Below are 20,515 nucleotides of genomic sequence, written 5' to 3' on the forward strand. Positions count from 1 at the left end.
ATAGAATATGACATAATCATTCAAATATGATTGTAAAAAATTGAATGTAATGAAAATTGTTCATGTTGTTAAGAGAAAAAAGATCAGTGTAACTGAAGCTTGGAGGATGAGGATGAGAAAAAGGAATAGAAGGAGGGGAGGAGTTTGCTTTCCACTCAGCTGAGTTTTAAGCTAAGATATTTCTGAATGAAGAGACTGTCTAGCCTTTTTACAGAGCGCAACCCAAGAGGGGGCTCCTTATTCCTGAGAAGGAAGAAGAAAACATGAGCAAAATGAATGTCACTTATAGAACAGCTCTTCTTTCTCTAAAGATAGAGTGGAAGGTTGGGATACTACACATAGCTTGGAAATATCATATATGTATTTCTTTGTTCAAAAAACCAGATAAAAATGATTACTTGGAAATAAATTTAGGATGTAGGGGATCTTAGGATATTCAGGGCAGAAGGAAGGATAAAAAGCAAATAAAAATCTCTGTGTGTAAATATTTTAACACTTACTTTATTTTGTTTTTTGAAAATTAAAAAAGAATTTTTTTGCCATCTTAGTTCCCTGACCAAGGATTGAACCTGCACGCCTGGCATTGAGAGTGTGGAGTCTTCACCACTGGACTGGCAAGGAAGAACCAGCTCAATTTTATTTTTAACTTAAATTTATTTTAACTTGAAATTCTACTAAAAAACAAGTAACTGTATAATATATATGTAGACCCAAAGCTGATTTATTTCATTAAAAAGAAACCTGTAACATAAGCCATACATGCAGCTCTTCATTTCATCCACAGGAATTTTTTCTTAGAAAACCACAAAGTACTCTGGAATAACTTGTACATATTTGCACTGTTATGAGTCCTATTTTGAGTTATAAATGATAGTTAATAATTTTTATCTCATTAGTCATATTTAATCTTTTCTAATGAAACACTTTATTTGAATGAGAGTCATGAGACTCTCTTAAAATAAAACAAGATCTTTAATCTGACTTGGCTACATACAAAGGCCTGGAAGGCTGCTGTTTCAAGATTCCTATTAGGAGGCAGTTTAGGTTTAATCTAGTGATATGTCCTGACAAAAAGGGAAACTCAAATTGAATTTAAGCAGTAAAAACTCCAGGAGCATGTGGTCAGCAATGACTCTAACCTGGTTTTAATGTTATAGATTTATTCATTCATATACCAGGGTGACTAATATGTGTAATATGTGGGTAGAATTACAATTAATCATTATTATAGTCAGGTGGCATGAAACCATGTTTATTGTAAGGATATATACTGATAATACACATGTATTTTCACTAATGCTTATAACAATCTTTCTACATAGATAGAGATATTATTCTCTTCAGTTCACAGGTTTAGGGCCTTATACCAGTTTGCTAACAATATAAGTGTCTTCATGAACTGAATCAAAAGCTTAGGCACTGGGGCTATTCTCAATTTCCAAAAGAAAACAGATTTCATGGTGCCATTCCAAATCTTTATTATATATGTGTGTGTGGTTCATACAAAATCGTCTTTATTTGGAGTGTTATTTTCTGAAGGAATGGACATTTAGAGAACAATGCGATTTCTGAAATAAAGACTATATTTATGATCAATAAGTCAAGAAAAGAAGTAAAAGAAGTCTTAAATTTGGCACTAATATTGTGAACAAAAGTACATTAGGCGAAAATCCATAATACAGTCATAATATTTATGACAGTGGCAAAAAAAAAAAAAACCCAACCCAGAAATACAATAGCCTTTTAAAGTCCATAGACAGAATATTATCTGGAAACAGTAACTTTCCATTATTTAGTAGTGAAGTGCCATTCAAAGATATCAAAAATATTGCAGACACAATGCAGTGTTTTTCCTGCTCTCTGAATATCATTGTCCTTACGACCTGGCATAATACAGTAACACCCTCACAAAGAGTGATTGAAAAGATGTCAATAGATCAAAACCTTGCAAAGGTCTAGGTAGAGTTGATGGAAGCAAACAGCAGAGGTAGATGGAGGCGGAGGCTAAGAATTTCAGGGAGTTATCACCACCTTTGTACCTGCTGCTGGTGCAGCTGCTAAGTCGCTTCAGTCGTGTCCAACTCTGTGCGATCCCATAGACAGCAGCCCACCAGGCTCCCCCATCCCTGGGATTCTCCAGGCAAGAACACTGGAGTGGGCTGCCATTTCCTTCTCTAATGCATGAAAGTGAAAAGTGAAAGTGAAGTTGCCTTTGTACCTAATGGAGCAAAAAAGAGAAAATTTGATGCTGCAGCCCAGCAAAGGGCTCTTGTAGGCGAGGGTCATTAGATGAGAGTTGTGCCCTCTCTGTCACTTGGACTTCCAAGCCCGCTGAGCCCTGGATCAGAGGAATGGGACGCAACATTTTTCAAGTGGTTTATGAAGGATAGCAACAAAGGGGTCCTTCCCCCACCTCATGCTTTCAGGTCTGATGGGGGCGGCATCGAGCTCCACTTGCTTGTGTAAAAGGTGCACTGAGCCCTTGTGGGATGGCGACCTGAAGGGGCCTAAAGGAGAGCTCCGCTGAGTTAGAGGGCTAGGGATGGGCTTGCTGTAAGCCCAGAGTTCACATTTCTCCCTCTGCACAAGATTTTCTGGGCAGGCTGGAAACTCTGCTGGAGTGGGACGCAGTGATCTCAGGTGGGCAGACTCTGGCATCCCTGGATGAGAGGGCTAGGAGCTGGCTGGTCTGCTGTGGGCTCAGCAGAGCCATCTAAGCCCTCCTGCGTCTGCGGCATTCTCCGATGGCTGGTCCAGAACACTCTCTCAGCCGGCCTGGGCTCCAGGAAAGAGTGTGACAGCCACATGCCCTTTCCTCTTCCTGCAGTACATTTGGAGCTGTCCGCCGACCAAAACGAATCTATGGCCAAACCCAGCGTCTGTGGGAAGAAATTAACTGTGGGAATGGATACGGGGAGATAAGGGAAATTAACTGTTAGTGGAGTTGCCCATAGGTATGTTGGCCTCAAAAAACAAGCTCAGAATCGTTCCTTTTCAAATATTCTCTGGGTGAGTTTATTGAATAGTTATCATCTATTTCTTTCTTTAATTTTTTTAAAATTTGTTTTTAATTGAAGGCTAATTGCTCTACAATATTGTGCTGGTTTCTGCCATACATCAACAGTTATCATCTATTTCTTAAAAGCTGGGAAGACTTCCTCAGTGAAGGTATTTATATCTGGGGTTTTCATTTCTGGAATGTTTTGAATAGCATTTAATTAATAAGGAATCACTTCCTTTCATAGACAAAGAACAATTTTAAGTTTTTTTTTTAATGTATATAAAATTTTTATTGGAATATAATTGCTTCACAATTTTGTTTCTGCTGCACAATAATGTAAACCAGCCTATATATACATATATCCCTTTCCTCTTGACCTTCCCTCCCTACCCCCCATCAATTAAGCTTTTTTAAAAACTGTTTTACTTAGGTTTCTAGCCTCAATTTTTTATACTCTCACTACCCACTGCTTAACCATGGTTGTTTTTCAGTCACTAAGTCATGTCCTACTCTGTGACCCAATGGACTGCAGCATGCCAGGCTTCCCTGTCCTTCACTATCTCCTGGAGTTCGCTCAGATTCATGTCCATTGAGTCTGTGATGCCATTCAACCATCTCATCCTCTATCGCCACCTTTTCTTCCTGCCCTCAATCTTTCCTAGCATCAGGGTCTTTTCCAATGAGTCAGTCCTTCATATCAGGTGGCCAAAGTATTGGAGCTTCAGCTTCCAATGAATATTCAAGATGGAGTTCCTTTAGGTTTGACTGGTTTGATCTCCTTGCTGCCCAAGGGACTCTCAAGAGTCTTCTCTAACACCACAACTCAAAAGCATTCATTCTTTGGCACTTAGCCTTCTTTATGGTTCAACTCTCACATTAAGCAAATGTAATATGTGTTCAATCGTGTTATTCATTATCCTATTCCTAGGTACCAAATTCTGTATTCATAAGTACATTGCTTCATAGCTTGGACAAGACCTAAAATAACTGACTTAAACAAGATAGAGCTTGTTTCTGTTTTACCTAGGTTGCATGAGAAGCATATCAGAGCTGTTATGGCTACTCCACGGATTAGTAATGCAGAGTTTTCCCTTGTTCCTCTGCTATTCCCAGGCGTTGTTTCCATTCACATGGATGGAGGAGAGTCATTGTCAACTTTTAGTTCCTGAGATGAAGAAACAGAAAGTAAAGAACACACACTTTTTCTTTTTTCTTTTTTAAAACAATAACCATTTATTTAATTTGTGATTCTGTGGGTTGATAATTTTGTCTGGGCTCAGCTCCATACTTCTTCACATTTCAGCTGATTTTTTTTTTTAATTTAATTTTATTTTTAAACTTTACATAATTGTATTAGTTTTGCCAAATATCAAAATGAATCCACCACAGGTATACATGTGTTCCCCACCCTGAACCCTCACTGCTCAATTTCGTTGCAGTGTTTGTTTTTAAATAAAAGTTGTCACGTGTTTTTCAAGTATTTGTCATAAAGTTATCTTTTTAAATGTGTAGGATTTGTGGTGGTAAGCCCTGTATCCTTTTTACATGTTTCATTTACATTTTTGTGTTATTATTAATACTAGATCAATCTTGCTAAGATTTTATCAATACATAAAATTCACTATCTTAACCAGTTTTTTAAAATTTATTTATTTTTAATTGAAGGATAATTGATTTACAGTATTGTATTGGTTTCTACCAAATATCAATATGAATCAGCCATAATATCTTAACCAGTTTTAAGTGCACTGTTTAATTGCATTAGCCTTTCCCTTCTCCAGAGGATCTTCCCAACCCAGGGATCAAACCCAGGTCTCCTGCATTGCCAGAAGATTCTTTACCAGCTGAGCCACAAGGGAAGCCCAAGAATACTGGAGTGGGTAGCCTATCCCTTCTCCAGCGGATTTTCCTGACCCAGGAATCAAACTGGGGTCTCCTGGATTGCAGGGGATTCTTTACCAAATGAGCTATGAGGGAAGCCCAATTGCACTAAGTACATTCATATTTTTGTGTAACCATCACAATCATCCACCTCCAGAACTTTTTTCATCCTGAAAAACTGAAACTCTAACCATTAAACAATAACTTCCCATCTGCTCTCCCCATGGTCCCTGGCAACCACCATTCTACTTCTATTCAATGAATTTCCCTACTCTAGGTAGCTCATATACGTGGAATCACACAATATTTTACTTTTGTGACTGGTTTGTTTCACTTAGCATTAGTCCTCAAGGTTCACTCTTATAACAGAGTACAAAATGATTATTGAAAGGTTTCTGATCCCACATTATAGTTTTCACATTGAAAGAAACTCCCACTTGTCCGATTTTGGTATGGCATCAAAAATATAACAACAATCTGAAAAGGGTATTGCAATATTCCTTCCTTTTCCAGGTATATATTTTGTATGATGCTGAATTTTTTGCAATATACTTTATCCAAATGAAACATATTTCAATACAATGAATGTAAATGCAGACATTCAGATATTCAGAATTCAGAAACTCTATGACATCTCTAATATTTATATTTATTAGTTTAGTATTACTAATAGTTTGATATCTACTAATTCAGATAATAAAGAGATTTTCAAAAAGGAAGGAGATCAGCCCTGGGATTTCTTTGGAAGGAATGATGCTAAAGCTGAAACTCCAGTACTTTGGCCACCTCATGCCAAGAGTTGACTCATTGGAAAAGACTCTGATGCTGGGAGGGATTAGGGGCAGGAGGAGAAGGGGACGACAGAGGATGAGATGGCTGGATGGCATCACTGACTCGATGGACGTGAGTCTGGGTGAACTCCAGGAGTTGATGATGGACAGGGAGGCCTGGTGTGCTGTGATTCATGGGGTCGCAAAGAGTAGGACACGACTGAGCGACTGAACTGAACTGAACTGAAAACAATGTTTCTCTTCTTGCTCTTTTTTCTAATTTTTTTTTCTTTTTACCGTATAGTTACTCTTCTTAAAAAATAATGTAACAGGGTACGGGTTTATTATTGATAAATAACTGTTTCCAATATTCCTGTGGCCTGTGAGCTTTGTAATAGCATATAAAATGGAAACGTCAAACCAGTACTTAAGAAAAATCCCAATACCTCTAAATCACCTAGAGAAGTACAAAACTGAGAAACAATGTTAGTTTGTTATGCCATTAGAAGCAATTTGAACAATCAGTGCATTTGAAGTAATTTCCTGGCACTACTGGCTAAATGACTCAATTATTCCTCTCATTCCTGTACAGATCTATTACTGGGATCAGCGTTTATAAGCAAGGGGCAATGTGAAAAATACGGAAAGTGAGGAAGTAAGTCTATAATGCTAAGGACTGACGATGAGTCATGTCAAACTTGAACTGAATGATGATTGGAATGATGATTGTGATGTAGACCTGGGCTGCCCAGTGGAGTAGCCACTAACTCGCTGTGACTGTGAGCACTTACAGTGTGGTTAATCCCATTGAGATATGCTTCAGATGTAACATACACACTGGATCTCAAAAACATAGTAGGAATAAAATAATGTGCTATATTTCATTTGTAATACTTATGTTGATCACACTTTGAAATGATATTTCCTGAATATATTGGTTTAAATAATGTATAGTTAAGTTAATATGCCTGGAGAAGGGCACAGCAACCTACTCCAGTATTCTTGCCTGGAGAATCCCATGGACAGAGGAATCTGGTGGGCTACAATCCATGGGGTTGCAAAGAGTCAGGCACGACTGAGCGGCTAACACACACACACAAGGTGATATGCAGTGCAGTGCTCAGCTACGGCCAACGCTTTCGACCCCGTGGACTGTAGCCTGCCGGCTTCTTCTGACCATGGGATTCTCCGGGCGAGAATACTGGAGTGGGTGGCCACTTCCTACTCCAGGGTATTTTCCTGACCCAGGGATTGAACCTGTATCTCCTGTGTCTCTTGCATTGGGAGGTGGATTCTTTACCACTGTGCTGCCTGGGAAACCCAAAGTTAATATAGCCTGTTTTCATTTGTTTAATGTGGCTCCTGGAAAATTTAAAATTGCCTGTGCGCCCTCATTTTATTTCTATTGGGCAGCATGGAAACAGGCAACTGAAGAGTGCAATGTATGTATTTAAAAAATCCACCCATCCATATGAAAGGGTTGCTTGCAAATTATGTCAGCAACATCCCTTGAATAAATTTTTAAAAATTCCTATTAATGTGTTAGCCAACTAACCTAGGTTTTTGTTCTATTCAACTAGATTAATTTCCAAATTAAAACAACTTAAAGTTTTCAATATCTATTATTCAGTAGGTAGATAATAGATTTATATTATTCCAATAAAAATTAAAGAACAACATATATCTTCATTTATTTTATTTTGGCAGTCAAAATGATTATTCTTTGATAAATATTAGGAACCTTCTTTGATGGATGCTGACTTGAAAATATAAAGAAAATTTAAAGCATAACTTAAGACCACACGGAAACACACTGACAAATAAGTAGGCTGTATACAAAATCTGCAAAATGTATAGGACATCAATAATGCTATTCTTGGTGCCAAGAATGATCATAAAGGTAACGAATATCAATACTTCTGGTAGATTGAAACATCATTTTTTCTCTAAACTGATAATGGTTAGTTTCTTACTTGGAATTGGTCCGTGCCTCTTAAATATCTAGCTCTGCTTTTCCTCAGCATCAGGACCACTTTGCTGTACTGGTGACTGAAGGCATTAAAGATGAAAGCCAAAAGTTGAGTAAATTATATCCCAGGGCAACACGAGGGAATTCTAGCCAGACTCTGGTGATGACTCAGTGATTGGGAAAGGCAGAAAATCAACCATAAAATGGAGAATGAAAAGAACTCTCTTTCTCTCTCCATCGCCTTCTCCCTCTGCTACAAGTTATGAACTCTGAGATTTTAGGCAATTTGCCTTTCATTGTCCTTCCAGATTGCTTTTTCTGGCCCCAGCAAAATCCCTTTGCAGTTCCAGCAACTATAAAATGGTCTGAGTTTCTCATTTGTCTTGCTTCATACCTTTCCTTCTCTTTGGCCCATCTCATTTCTCTTTTAAACCTCATTTTCAACCTGAACCCTTGTGCAAATCCATAATGAATTCAGTGCTCTTGAAATGCTCCATTCAAAACCGCCTGCCCTAACAATGTTCTGTTCTATGGATCTTCCTTGATTCCATCCCATAATAGCAATTCATACAACCTGAGCACAGCTGTGGAAAATGTCTCAGGCAGCCAATGTAAGGAAGTGGTTTGTATGAATGTAATAATAGATGCAGATGGCATTGTGGATTTTGCCTCCAGGTGACATACAATTTAACAGTGACCTGCTCAGATATACTACTTTAATAATGATACAGAAGACTTATGACACAATATGGGTATGGAATATTTGGTATAAGACTGATCTCTTAGAATCCCTTTAAGTAAAGAAGTCATAATTAATCCATTCTGTTTTGTTTTTCCTATATAAAATTTATAGTGCTATCATTTTTTCTGTCATTTTTAAGATTCCTTGTCATCCTTTGCATTATACTGGTCTTATTCAGTCCAGAAAAACAGAAGAGAGGCCTTAGTTGACGGTGATAGGTTTTGTTATTATTTAAATAATTTTTTACTAGTTAAAATAAATTGTATTTATTTCTGTATATGTGCATGTTAGTCATATAAATATTTATACATATAAATATAAATAAAACATTTTTGTGCTATATATATATATATTTGTGTGTGCTATATATAAACAGATAGAAAAATGTCCCCAAGTTCACACAGACTAGGAAATAAAACAGAAAGACAATCCTAACTCAAGCTTCACAGGACTGTGTTACTTTTGTATTCTTAAACCCAGCCCTAAGAGAAAAGCAAATAAAGAAAAGAGAAATCAATAAAGCTCCCAAATTTTAGTTTGGAACCAAATCACTGAAAAATTGGCAGAGCTCCACCAACGAGGTAGGGCGTGTTTGGAATGATCTGTCTTAGAGTAAAAGCCATAGGACGAACAGAAGTTTTCACATTCCACTTTTAGTAATTATTGATCAAAATGTTCCCTTTCAAAATAGTCTTTCATATGAGGGAAAGTCCCTGATGCTGGGAACGATTGAGGGCAGAAGAAGAGGGCATCAGAGGATGAGATGGCTGGATGGCATCACCGATGCAATGGACATGAATTTGGGCAAACTCCAGGAGATGGTGAGGGACAGGGAGGCCTGGCATCCTGCAGTCCATGGAGTTACAAAGAGTTGGACACAACTCGGTGACTGAACAACAGCAACATGAGTAGAATACTGGACATTTTAAAGTACCTTAAAGACTCTCACTGCAGATGGTGACTGCAGCCATGAAATTAAAAGACGCTTACTCCTTGGAAGGAAAGTTATAACCAACCTAGATAGCATATTCAAAAGCAGAGACATTACTTTGCCAACAAAGGTCCGTCTAGTCAAGGCTATGGTTTTTCCAGTGGTCATGTATGGATGTGAGAGTTGGACTGTGAAGAAAGCGGAGCGCCGAAGAATTGATGCTTTTGAGCTGTGGTGTTGGAGAAGACTCTTGAGAGTCCCTTGGACTGCAAGGAGATCCAACCAGTCCATTCTAAAAGAGATCAGCCCTGGGTGTTCTTTGGAAGGAATGATGCTAAAGCTGAAACTCCAGTACTTTGGCCACCTCATCCAAAGAGTTGACTCATTGGAAAAGACTCTGATGCTGGGAGGGATTGGGGACAAGAGGAGAAGGGGACGACAGAGGATAAGATGGCTGGATGGCATCACTGACTTGATGGACATGAGTCTGAGTGAACTCCGGGAGTTGGTGATGGACAGGGAGGCCTGGCGTGCTGCGATTCATGGGGTCGCAAAGAGTCGGACACGACTGAGTGACTGAACTGAACTGAAAGAGTCTCACAGAATGTTTTATTCCTCATTTTTATCACTTAGTTATACTTACTGCAATCTGCTTTATGCAACCACACTACTTCTTAGGAGTGAAACTGATCGTGACATACTGTTTGAAGACATACATGATGTTTCTATTTTTGTTAAATAGCTCAGAAAAAAGAAACATATTTGAATACCTACTCTAAGTATAAAAGTAATATTTTGAGCTGAAACCTCTACTTCTAAAATGCTAACACTTTCTGACTTACTTCAGTCAGAGAAAGACATATACTGTATATGAACGCATATATATGGGATTTAGAAAGATGGGACCAACAATCCTACATGTGGGGCAGCAAAGGAGACACAGATATAAAGAAAAGACTTTCGGACTCAATGGGAGAAGGTGAGGGTGGGATGATTTGAAAGAATAGCATTGAAACATGTACATTAGCATGTTTAAAATAGATGACCTGTGCAAGTTCCATGCATGAAGCAGGGAACCCAAAGCCAGTGCTCTAGGATAACCCAGAGGGAGGGGGTCGGGGGGAGGTGGGAGGGGAGTTCAGGATGGGGGGTACACATGTATACCCGCGGCAGATTCATGTCGATGTATGACAGAAGCCATCACAATACTGTAAAGTAATTATCCTCCAATTAAAATAAATAAATTGATCTAAAAAATTAAATGCTAGCACTACATTTGCTCTTTATATAAAATAAATCAATATCTTTTAAAATCAATGAAATATTTTAAATTGGAACAGTTGTAGTTTCTCCTCTTCTTGTACCACTATTGTTTCCTTTATCTACTCTATATACTCTTTAAATCTTGTCTGTACAATTCTTGTCTCACCCTGGTGTGTATTTCTGTTCTTTTTTTTTCTTTTGGAAATTCAGTTGCTATGTTTGTGAAGTGTGTGAAGGTCAGATTTCAAATGCAAGTTCTTCATTAATTATTTTGCAAAAGTATTACTTTTCTGGTCTCCTCTGAAATGCAGTGTTTGCTCCTGAATTTACATGGATAATGTCTCTCACCACTGGCATTATAGCCTTCTAGCATCTGTTTTTTGAAATGTTCTAGGCCTATAGCCATTTTTGCTTCCTCTTCTATGAATTCAAGATGAAACCTAGTCTCCTACTGAATACAAATGTGAATGTCAGTAAACTCCCTGCCTAACTGCAAGACATGTCCTCTCTGAAGTAGCTCCAGGGTTTTACCATTTCATCATTTCACTCCTAGTATTGTGTGGGCCACAGTATTTACTAGGAATACTTTTGAATGCCACAGCAGGACACCATGGAAGAACGGATCTGTATGTGTCTGTGCTTTGTCATGTGATCCCATGGACTGTAGCAAGCCAGCTCCTCTGTCCATGAAATTTTCTGGGCAAGATTACTTGAATGGGTTGCCATTCCCTGCTCCAGGGGATCTTCCCAACCTAGGAATAGAACTTGCATTTCAAGCAGATTCTTTATCATCTGAGCCACAGGGAAGCCCTAAGAAGGAATATTTCTTACTTGATACAAAACTTAGAGTTAATTTCAAAAAATATGATCATCCAAATATAATAAAACTCTTTTCTCAAAAACCTGTATCCTTTCTCTCACCATGTCTCTCTCATCTCTGTCTCCATCTCTCTCCACATACTCCAGGTTTCCTCTACATCTTTATTTTAAATTGCCTTTTGCCTCCATGTTCCTCTCTAACTCATCATCTCCGACTACGTGTTCTTATTCACTAATCCCCACCCTGGAAACCATCTCTGAATATTTTCTGATCCAAGCATCTGGTGGTTGTTAACGAATGCCTAATTTGTCTGTAATCCACATATATTTATAATTTATATTCTGCCCATACTTAAGAAACTCTTCCAGAGGTACTAATGAAAAGTCATTTGAAATTCAGCCTGGTTAAAATAATACCTTAAGAATGTAGGCATATTCACAATACACATGCATGTGGTCTTTCCCTTATGTGCTATTTTTATTTACAATTTAACTATTACAGTTTTCTTGACAAAGCTTTTTTTGTATCATAATTTTGATTGTCTGGGTAATATTTGTGTACTAGGTCACATTCCAATTTATGAAACCATTTTCTTATTGTTCAGTTGCATCCATATGTGTTCTTCTCTGGCAAACATTTACTTCTTTACTATTTACTGTTCATAAACAAAAGAACTAACATTTGAACCCAGGCAGTCTGGCTCCAGAGTTCTTGCTCTTAATCACTGCACTTAACTTACTTTGGAGGTTATATTTCTCATCACTCAATCGTCAAGTCAAAGGATATGGCAATCAGTCTTTTTGTCCAGACTCATAGATTTATTTATAATTTTAAAAGCCAAAAATATTATAAACTCTAGCCACTTACAGAAAACAAATATATCTTTTAATGAAAAAAACTTATACTGATTTATATAAAATCAGACCTTAAATTGTTTTAATTTGCAATCTATTTTTCTTACAAAGATCAAAGATGTTTCACATGTTTGTATTCTATAGCATTTTCACTCTGAGAATGATCTATATTCCTGAAAGCTATGTTCGTTGGTGCCATGATTGTTTTGTTTTGAAACCAGATACATTTTAAAATGCATCTGGGATAACGCATGAAAATATATTTCCTAGCTTGTCTTCATGTTTTTATTCTAACTTTGTTATTTGTTTTAGTGTTTAAATTTTTAAAGTATTTTAGCTGTAAATTTTAGTTGTTAATTTTTAAATCATTTAGCTTTGTCCTTTAAAGCTATATTTTTGATTTTATTTATTCATTTTTGGCCACGCTAGGTCTTCATTGTTGATCAGGCTTTCTCTATTTGCAGTGTGCAGGCTTCTCATTGCAGTTCAGTTCAGTTCAGTTCAGTCACTCAGTCGTGTCCGACTCCCTGCCGCCCCATGGACTACAGCATACCAGGACTTCCTGTGCATCAACAACTCCTGGAGCTTGCTCAAACTCATGTCCATTGAGTTGGTGATGCCATCCAACGATCTCATCCTCTGCCGTCCCCTTCTCCCGCCTTCAATCTTTCCCAGCTTCAGGGTCTTTTCAAATAAGTCAGTTCTTCACATCAGGTGGCCAAAGGATTGGAGTTTCAGCTTCAGCATCAGTCCTTCCAATGAATATTCAGGACTGATTTCCTTTAGGATTGACTGGTTGGATCTCCTTGCAGTCCAAGGGACTCTCAAGAGTCTTCTGCAACACTACAGTTCAAAAGCATCAATTCTTTGGTGCTCAGCTTTCTTTATAGTCCAACTCTCACATCCATACATGACTACTGGAAAAACTATAGCTTTGACTAGACGGACCTTTGTTGGTAATGTCTCTGCTTTTTTTAATCTTATTTTATTTTTTTTAATTTATTTATTTTAATTGGAGGCTAATTACTTTACAATATTGTATTGGTTTTGCCATACATCAACATGTCTCTGCTTTTTAATATGTTGTATGGATGTGAGAGTTGGACTCAAATACAGCATATTTCTGTGAAGAAAGCGCTCAGCTTTCTTCACAGCATCAGAAGAATTGATGCTTTTGAACTGTGGTATTGGAGAAGACTCTTGAGAGTCCCTTGGACTTTGGATTTTCCAGTAGTCATGTATGGATATGAGAGTTGGACTATAAAGAAAGCTGAGCGCTGAAAAATTGATGCTTTTGAACTGTGGTGTTGGAGAAGACTCTTAAGAGTCCCTTGGACAGCAAAGAGATCCAACCAGTCAATCCTAAAGGAAATCAGTCCTGAATATTCATTGGGAGGACTGATGCTGAAGCTGAAACTCCAATCCTTTGGCCACCTGATGCGAAGAACTGACTCATTTGAAAAGACCCTGAATCTGGGAAAGATTGAAGTCCATTCTGAAGGAGATCAGTCCTGGGTCTTCTTTGGAAGGAATGATGCTAAAGCTGAAATTCCAGTATTTTGGCCACCTCATGTGAACAGTTGACTCATTGGAAAAGACTCTGATGCTGGGAGGGATTGGGGGCAGGAGGAAAAGGGGACGACAGAGGATGAGATGTTTGGATGGTATCATCGACTCGATGGACGTGGTTTGAGTGAACTCTGGGAGTTGGTGATGGACAGGGAGGCCTGGTGGGCTGCAACTCATGGGGTCATAAAGTCAGACATGACTGATCAACTGAACTGACTGAACTGAGGGTGATTCTAGCTTTTTTTCCAAGGAGCAAACATCTTTTAAAGTCATGGCTGCAGACATCATCTGCAGTGATTTTGGAGCCCCATAAAATAAAGTCTGTCACTGTTTCCACTGTTTCCCCACCTTTAGCCATGAAGTGATGGGACTGCATGTCAAGATCTTAGCTTCTCTTATGCACAGCATGGGCTCTGGGCACCCAGGCTTCAGTAGATGTGGCGTGTGGGTTCAGTAGTTGCAGCTCGCAGGCTCTAGAGTGAGTGCTCAGTAGTTCTGGCACTCAGGCTCAGTTGCCCTGTGGCATGTGGAATCTTCCCGGACCAGGGATCGAATGGTGTCCCCTGCATTGGCAGGCAGATTCTTATCCACTATGCCACCAGAGAAGTCTTTGTTTTAGTTTTCAAACATAGTCTTTGTTTCTGTTACACCAAAGATGAAGGCATCATTATTGCTCCTCATATCTATTTAATTTTCAGTTCAGTTCAGTTGCTCAGTCATGTCCAACTCTTTGTGACCCTGTGGACTGCAGCACACCAGGCTTCCTTGTCCATCACCAATTCCCAGAGTTTACTCAAACTCATGTCCATTGAGTCGGTGATGCCATCCAATGATCTCATTCTCGGTCGTCCCCTTCTCCTCCCACCTTCAATCTTTCCCAGATTCAGGGTCTTTTCAAATGAGTCAGTTCTTCGCATCAGGTGGCCAAAGGATTGGAGTTTCAGCTTCAGCATCAGTCCTCCCAATGAATATTCAGGACTGATTTCCTTTAGGATTGACTGGTTGGATCTCTTTGCTGTCCAAGGGACTCTTAAGAGTCTTCTCCAACACCACAGTTCAAAAGCATCAATTTTTCAGCGCTCAGCTTTCTTTATAGTCCAACTTTCATATCCATACATGACTACTGGAAAATCCAAAGCCTTGACTAGATGGGCCTTTGTTGGCAAAGCAATGTCTCTGCTTTTTAATATGCTGCTTGGGTTCATCATAACTTTCCTTCCAAGGAGTAAGTGTCTTTTTATTTCATGGCTGCAGTCACCATCTGCAGTGATTTTGGAGCCCCCAAAAATAAAGTCTGACACTGTTTCCACTGTTTCCCCGTCTATTTACCATGAAGTGATGGGACTGGATGTCATAATCTTACGTTTTTGAATGTTCAGTTTTAAGCCAACTTTTTCACTCTCCTCTTTCACTTTCATCAAGATGCTTTTTAGTTCCTCTTCACTTTCTGCCATAAGGGTGGTGTCATCTGCGTATTTGAGGTTATTGATATTTCTCCCATCAATCTTGATTCCAGCTTGTGCTTCACCCAGCCCAGCGTTTCTCATGATATACTTTGCATAAAAGTTAAATAAGCAAGGTGACAATACACAGCCTTGATTTAGTTTTAGCTTTTTGATATTCCACTCTTTAGCCTACTCAGAGTTTATTTTGATATATGGTATAAAATTTGGTTCCAACGTGTTGCTGTTTCAACAAGAGCTATTCAAAGGCTATTTAATTTTTTCTTCCCTGATGAAATGCCATGAAACCCATCTTATAGAATTAGTTGTGGTTCATGAAGTTTGCCCCTCTGTGTGCCCAAGGCTCTGGACCCTGAGTGAAACCTTGTCATCCCATGTCACATTTCAGGTCATAGTTATAGCTGATACTTATTTACTTAAAACAAAATGAAGTATGCCTGTTTTGGGGCCAACCTACCTGAAGCTGGCTTTCTGATCAATGTGATATTTACCTGCAGCCCAAAGCCAATCAGTCTTTGTTAGGTTGTTTATAAGCACAGGATTTTGAGTCTGTTAGCAACCATTCTATGTGTGGGGAGCAAAATAGCACTTCAGGAATATGACTCCAGAAAACCCCTCCAAGGAGTGAGGGTCCAGGAAGGTACTGTACGTATCAGCAGGAGGCAGGATGACCCCTCTCCTCGGTTTTTGTCTCCATGATGGAACTCCTCCCAGAGCAGGACTCCTGGCCTCTCAGCACGCTGTTTTCCCTAGCTGGGGAGGAAGAGTGATTACCTGAGTGGTAAGTTCCAGAGAGAAGGAGCTGGGTGTGCAGGCCCCATCTTCTCTCTCCTTTCTGTCTCTGGTGCTTCCTGTTGATTCCTGGCTTATGTGCAATTAGCACGAGAGCCCAGCCTTGAGGGTGGGGGACATGAGATCTTAGAAATGCATGTGGTTGGAAGGGTAAATCCGCCTAGCTGCTGAGTTTATTGTTAAGAAGCCTTTGTGCTGTGCTCCTCAGCCATATCTTCCCACTTAGCGTATATTTTGATTTCCACTTAGCAAACTCCTGGATCAATCTCTTAATTGGTTGCAAGTGTGAATGTATATCAAAGTGTCATTGATTTTCTTCAAACTCCACAGTAATCCAAGATCAAGAATTAACATATTGAAAAGAATTAAAATATTAACTTCCTAATTGCATAATGATTCATTTGATCTACTCCACTGGATATTAGTAAAAATAAAAGACACTTTCTGATTTTTCTTTTCTTGAGATTTCATGCATTGCAAACAAGAGTACTCAGGAAGTGACAACATACTTAACATTCATATATAATTATATGTATATATCTATTTCAAATCTTAAAAGGTGATGCTGTGAAAGTGCTGCACTCAATATGCCAGCAAATTTGGAATACTCAGCAGTGGCCACAGGACTGGAAAAGGACAGTTTTCATTCCAATCCCAATGAAAGGCAATGTCAAAGAATGTTCACACTACCACACAATTGCACTCGTCTCACAGGCTAGCAAAGCAATGCTCAAAATTCTCCAGGCCAGGCTTCAACAGTACATGAACCGTGAACTTCCAGATGTTCAAGCTGGTTTTAGAAAAGGCAGAGGAACCAGAGATCAAATTGCCAACATCCGCTGGATCATTGAAAAAGCAAGAGAGTTCCAGAAAAACAACTACTTCTGCTTTATTGACTACACCAAAGCCTTTGACTGTGTGGATGACAGCACACTGTGGAAAATTCTGAAAGAGATGGGAATACCAGACCATCTGACCTGCCTCCTGAGAAATCTGTATGCAGGTCAGGAAGCAACAGTTAGAACTGGACATGGAACAACAGACTGGTTCCAAATCAGGAAAGGAGTACATCAACCCTGTATATTGTCATCTGCTTATTTAACTTCTATTCAGAGTACATCATGTGAAATGCCAGGGTGGATTAAGCACAAACTGGAATCAAGATTGCTGGGAAAAATATCAATAACCTCAGATATGCAGATGATACCACCCTTATGGCAGAAAGAGAAGAAAAACTAAAAAGCCTCTTGATGAAAGTGAAAGATGAGAGTGAAAATGTTGGCTTAAAACTGAACATTCTGAAAACTGAGATCACGGCATCTGGTCCCATCACTTCATGGCAAATAGATGGGGAGACAATGGAAACAGTGAGAGGCTTTATTTTTTTGGGGAGGAGGGCTTCAAAATCATTGCAGATGGTGACTACAGCCATGAAAGTAAAAGACACTTGCTCCTTGGAAGAAAAGTTATGACCACCCTACATAGCATATTAAAAAGCAGAGGCATTACTTTGCCAACAAAGATCCGTCTAGTCAAAGCTATAGTTTTTCCAGTAGTCATGTATGGATGTGAGAGTTGGACTATAAAGAAAGCTGAGCGCCAAAAAATTGATGCTTTCAAACTGTGGTGTTGGAGAAGACTCTTGAGAGTTCATTGGATAGCAAGGAGATCCAACCAGTCAATCCTAAAGGAAATCAGTCCTGAATATTCATTGGGAGGACTGATGCTGAAGCTGAAACTCCAATCCTTTGGCCACCTGATGTGAAGAACTGAGTCATTTGAAAAGACCTTGCAGCTGGGAAAGATTGAGGGCAAGAGGAGAAGGGGCGACAGAGGATGAGATGGTTGGATGGCATCACAATTCGACAGACATGAGTTTGAGCAAGCTCTAAGAGTTGGTGATGGATAAGGAAGCCTGGCTTGCTGCAGTCCATGGGGCCTCAAACTGAACTGATACTGATAATATTCTAGATAGATTGGAGAAGGAAATGGCAGCCCACTCCAGTATTCTTGCCTGAGAAATCCTATAGACAGAGGTACCGGTGGACTACAGTCCAAGGTGTCACAGAGTTAGACACAACTGAGTGGCTGAACACATTTTAGGTAGCTAGATAGATTGGGTTGATGGACTGATGGCTGGTTGGATAGATAGATGGATGTATAGAGAACAACACTTCTGATCTTGAAGACATACACACACACACACACACACACACACTAGGTCTTTAGATCTATATTCTCTATTTCTCTTCAATTTCCACAAAGCATGTTAAAACAACACTTAATCTTATAATCAACAGTACTTGGTTTTCCCTTTATGTTTTGAAGACTCCAAATTTCCAAGGAGGCTGACGTCGCCTGTGTGATGTTACTGCCCTTGCACTGAAGGAGCATCTGTCACTGTTGGTTGCAGGGAGCTGTTTCAGTGGCTCTGGCTCTCTCAGGGCCTGTGAGCATTCACCTAACCTCATCTGATAGAAATATTTGACAGAACTTGTCAAGTGCCTCTGGTTCTTTTCGGCAATAATAGTGAAGTGATGAATGGTCAAAGAGTAGATTCTAAAATATGAGTGTTCATGCCTGCTGAACTCATCTGGGGGATTATCCCCCTCCAACCAGACTATGAGGTGATGGAGGCAAAAGCATGCCTCATGGGACCTGGTATACAGCTGGCAATAGGTACTGCTTAAGACCAAAAAAAATAAGTGATCAAACAACTCACTCACAGTAAACATGAGTCCCAATAAAAGAATAGAGAAAGTAAAGCCAGCAATTTGAAGGGCTCTCATCTTTATGCTTCCTTGCAGTTCTGTATGGTTAACAGTGTTTCTTGTAGTTTTGTGTCTTTAGACTTTATGATAAATGGTTAGGAGCCAACATTTCTGTTATTAGAGTAAAATTACATTGCCTAAGTTCCATCGTCTTAACTGAGAAATACCAGAAGTCTTGCAAAAGGGCCCCTCCTCATGTTTATTTTCTTGTCAAATGCTATGGGTTATGGCACCTTATTCTGGAGAAAACAAAAGAAGGCAGGTTTTCAGAAGTCAAGAAACCACATAAAAATGATTTCCAGGAAAGATCTTGTATTCTATCTCCTTTCAATTTCCTCACATAACATAGAATCAGCTCCACTCTTCCAGAGTCACCAGGTAGAGCTGTGGGAATCAGAAAAGAAAGCCAAGTCCTTCTCTCACATTTCAGAACTCTTTGCATAATCACTTTTGACCTTGGATGGATTTCACTGTATGGATCACCTTGAAGATGGCCTCTTTCTAAAAGTCCACCCTGTCCTTTAAAGACTGGATTTAATGACACTTGTGAAGGTTTGTGCACACAGTGTTAGTCACTAAGTCGTGTCCAACTCTGTGACCCCATGGACTGTAGCCTTCCATGCTCCTCTGTCCATGGAATTCTCCAGGCAAGAATATTGGAGTTGGTTGTCATTCCCTTCTACAGGGGATCTTTCTGACCCAGGAATCGAACCCAGCTCTCCCACATTGCTGAAGAATTCTTATATTTTCCTGGGAAGTGAGACAGTTCCAAGAAAAAGATTTTTTTCTTCTTTACATGGGGTTGCTTTCTTCTGAACAAGCCTTTCATTTATAGGAGTTTTATGCTACAGTATGAATAATGAATCTGGAAAAGCACTCTTTCCAGGATAGATGTATGTTCAGTTCAGTCGCTCAGTCGTGTCTGACTCTTTGCGATCCCATGAACCACACACAGCACACCAGGCCTCCCTGTCCATCACCAACTCCCAGAGTCCACCCAAACCCATGCCCATCGAGTCAATGACGCCATCCAACCATCTCATCCTCTGTCATCCCCTTCTCCTGCCCTCAATCTTTCCCAGCATCAGGGTCTTTTCCAATGAGTTAGCTGTTCGTATCAGGTGGCCAAAGGATTGGAGTTTCAGCTTCAACATCAGTCCTTCCAATGAACACCCAGGACTGATCTCCTTTAGGATGGATTGGTTGAATCTCCTTGAAGTCCAAGGAACTCTCAAGAGTCTTCTCCAACACCACAGTTCAAAAGCATCAATTCTTCAGCGCTCCGCTTTCTTCACAGTCCAACTCTCACATCCATACATGACCACTGGAAAAACCATAGCCTTGACTAGACGGACCTTTGTACCAAAGTATTTTCTCCCTGCTATTCAATCATGACTGTTCTCATTACACTTACCTGTTCCTAGATAAGTGGAAAAGTATAAAATTATGTCCAAGAAAAGCTAAAAATATTTTATTGGGTATTAGATGATTCTGAAACAAATAATTTAATTTTTTTCTTTGTATTGACCAAGGCAAAGAAAAGTTATTCTAATTCCACTCATCAATTAATTTAATAAACATTACTATGCATCTTTTACAGGCCATGTACAGTGTCTGTATCAGCTTATAGAAGAACAGCCACTGTGGAGACCCTGCCTTGGAGGCTGGGGCTCTGTGTGAGGGCATCTC

The sequence above is a fragment of the Bubalus kerabau genome, chromosome 13, assembly GCF_029407905.1.
Source record: "Bubalus kerabau isolate K-KA32 ecotype Philippines breed swamp buffalo chromosome 13, PCC_UOA_SB_1v2, whole genome shotgun sequence".
In the NCBI taxonomy this organism is placed as follows: domain Eukaryota; kingdom Metazoa; phylum Chordata; class Mammalia; order Artiodactyla; family Bovidae; genus Bubalus; species Bubalus kerabau.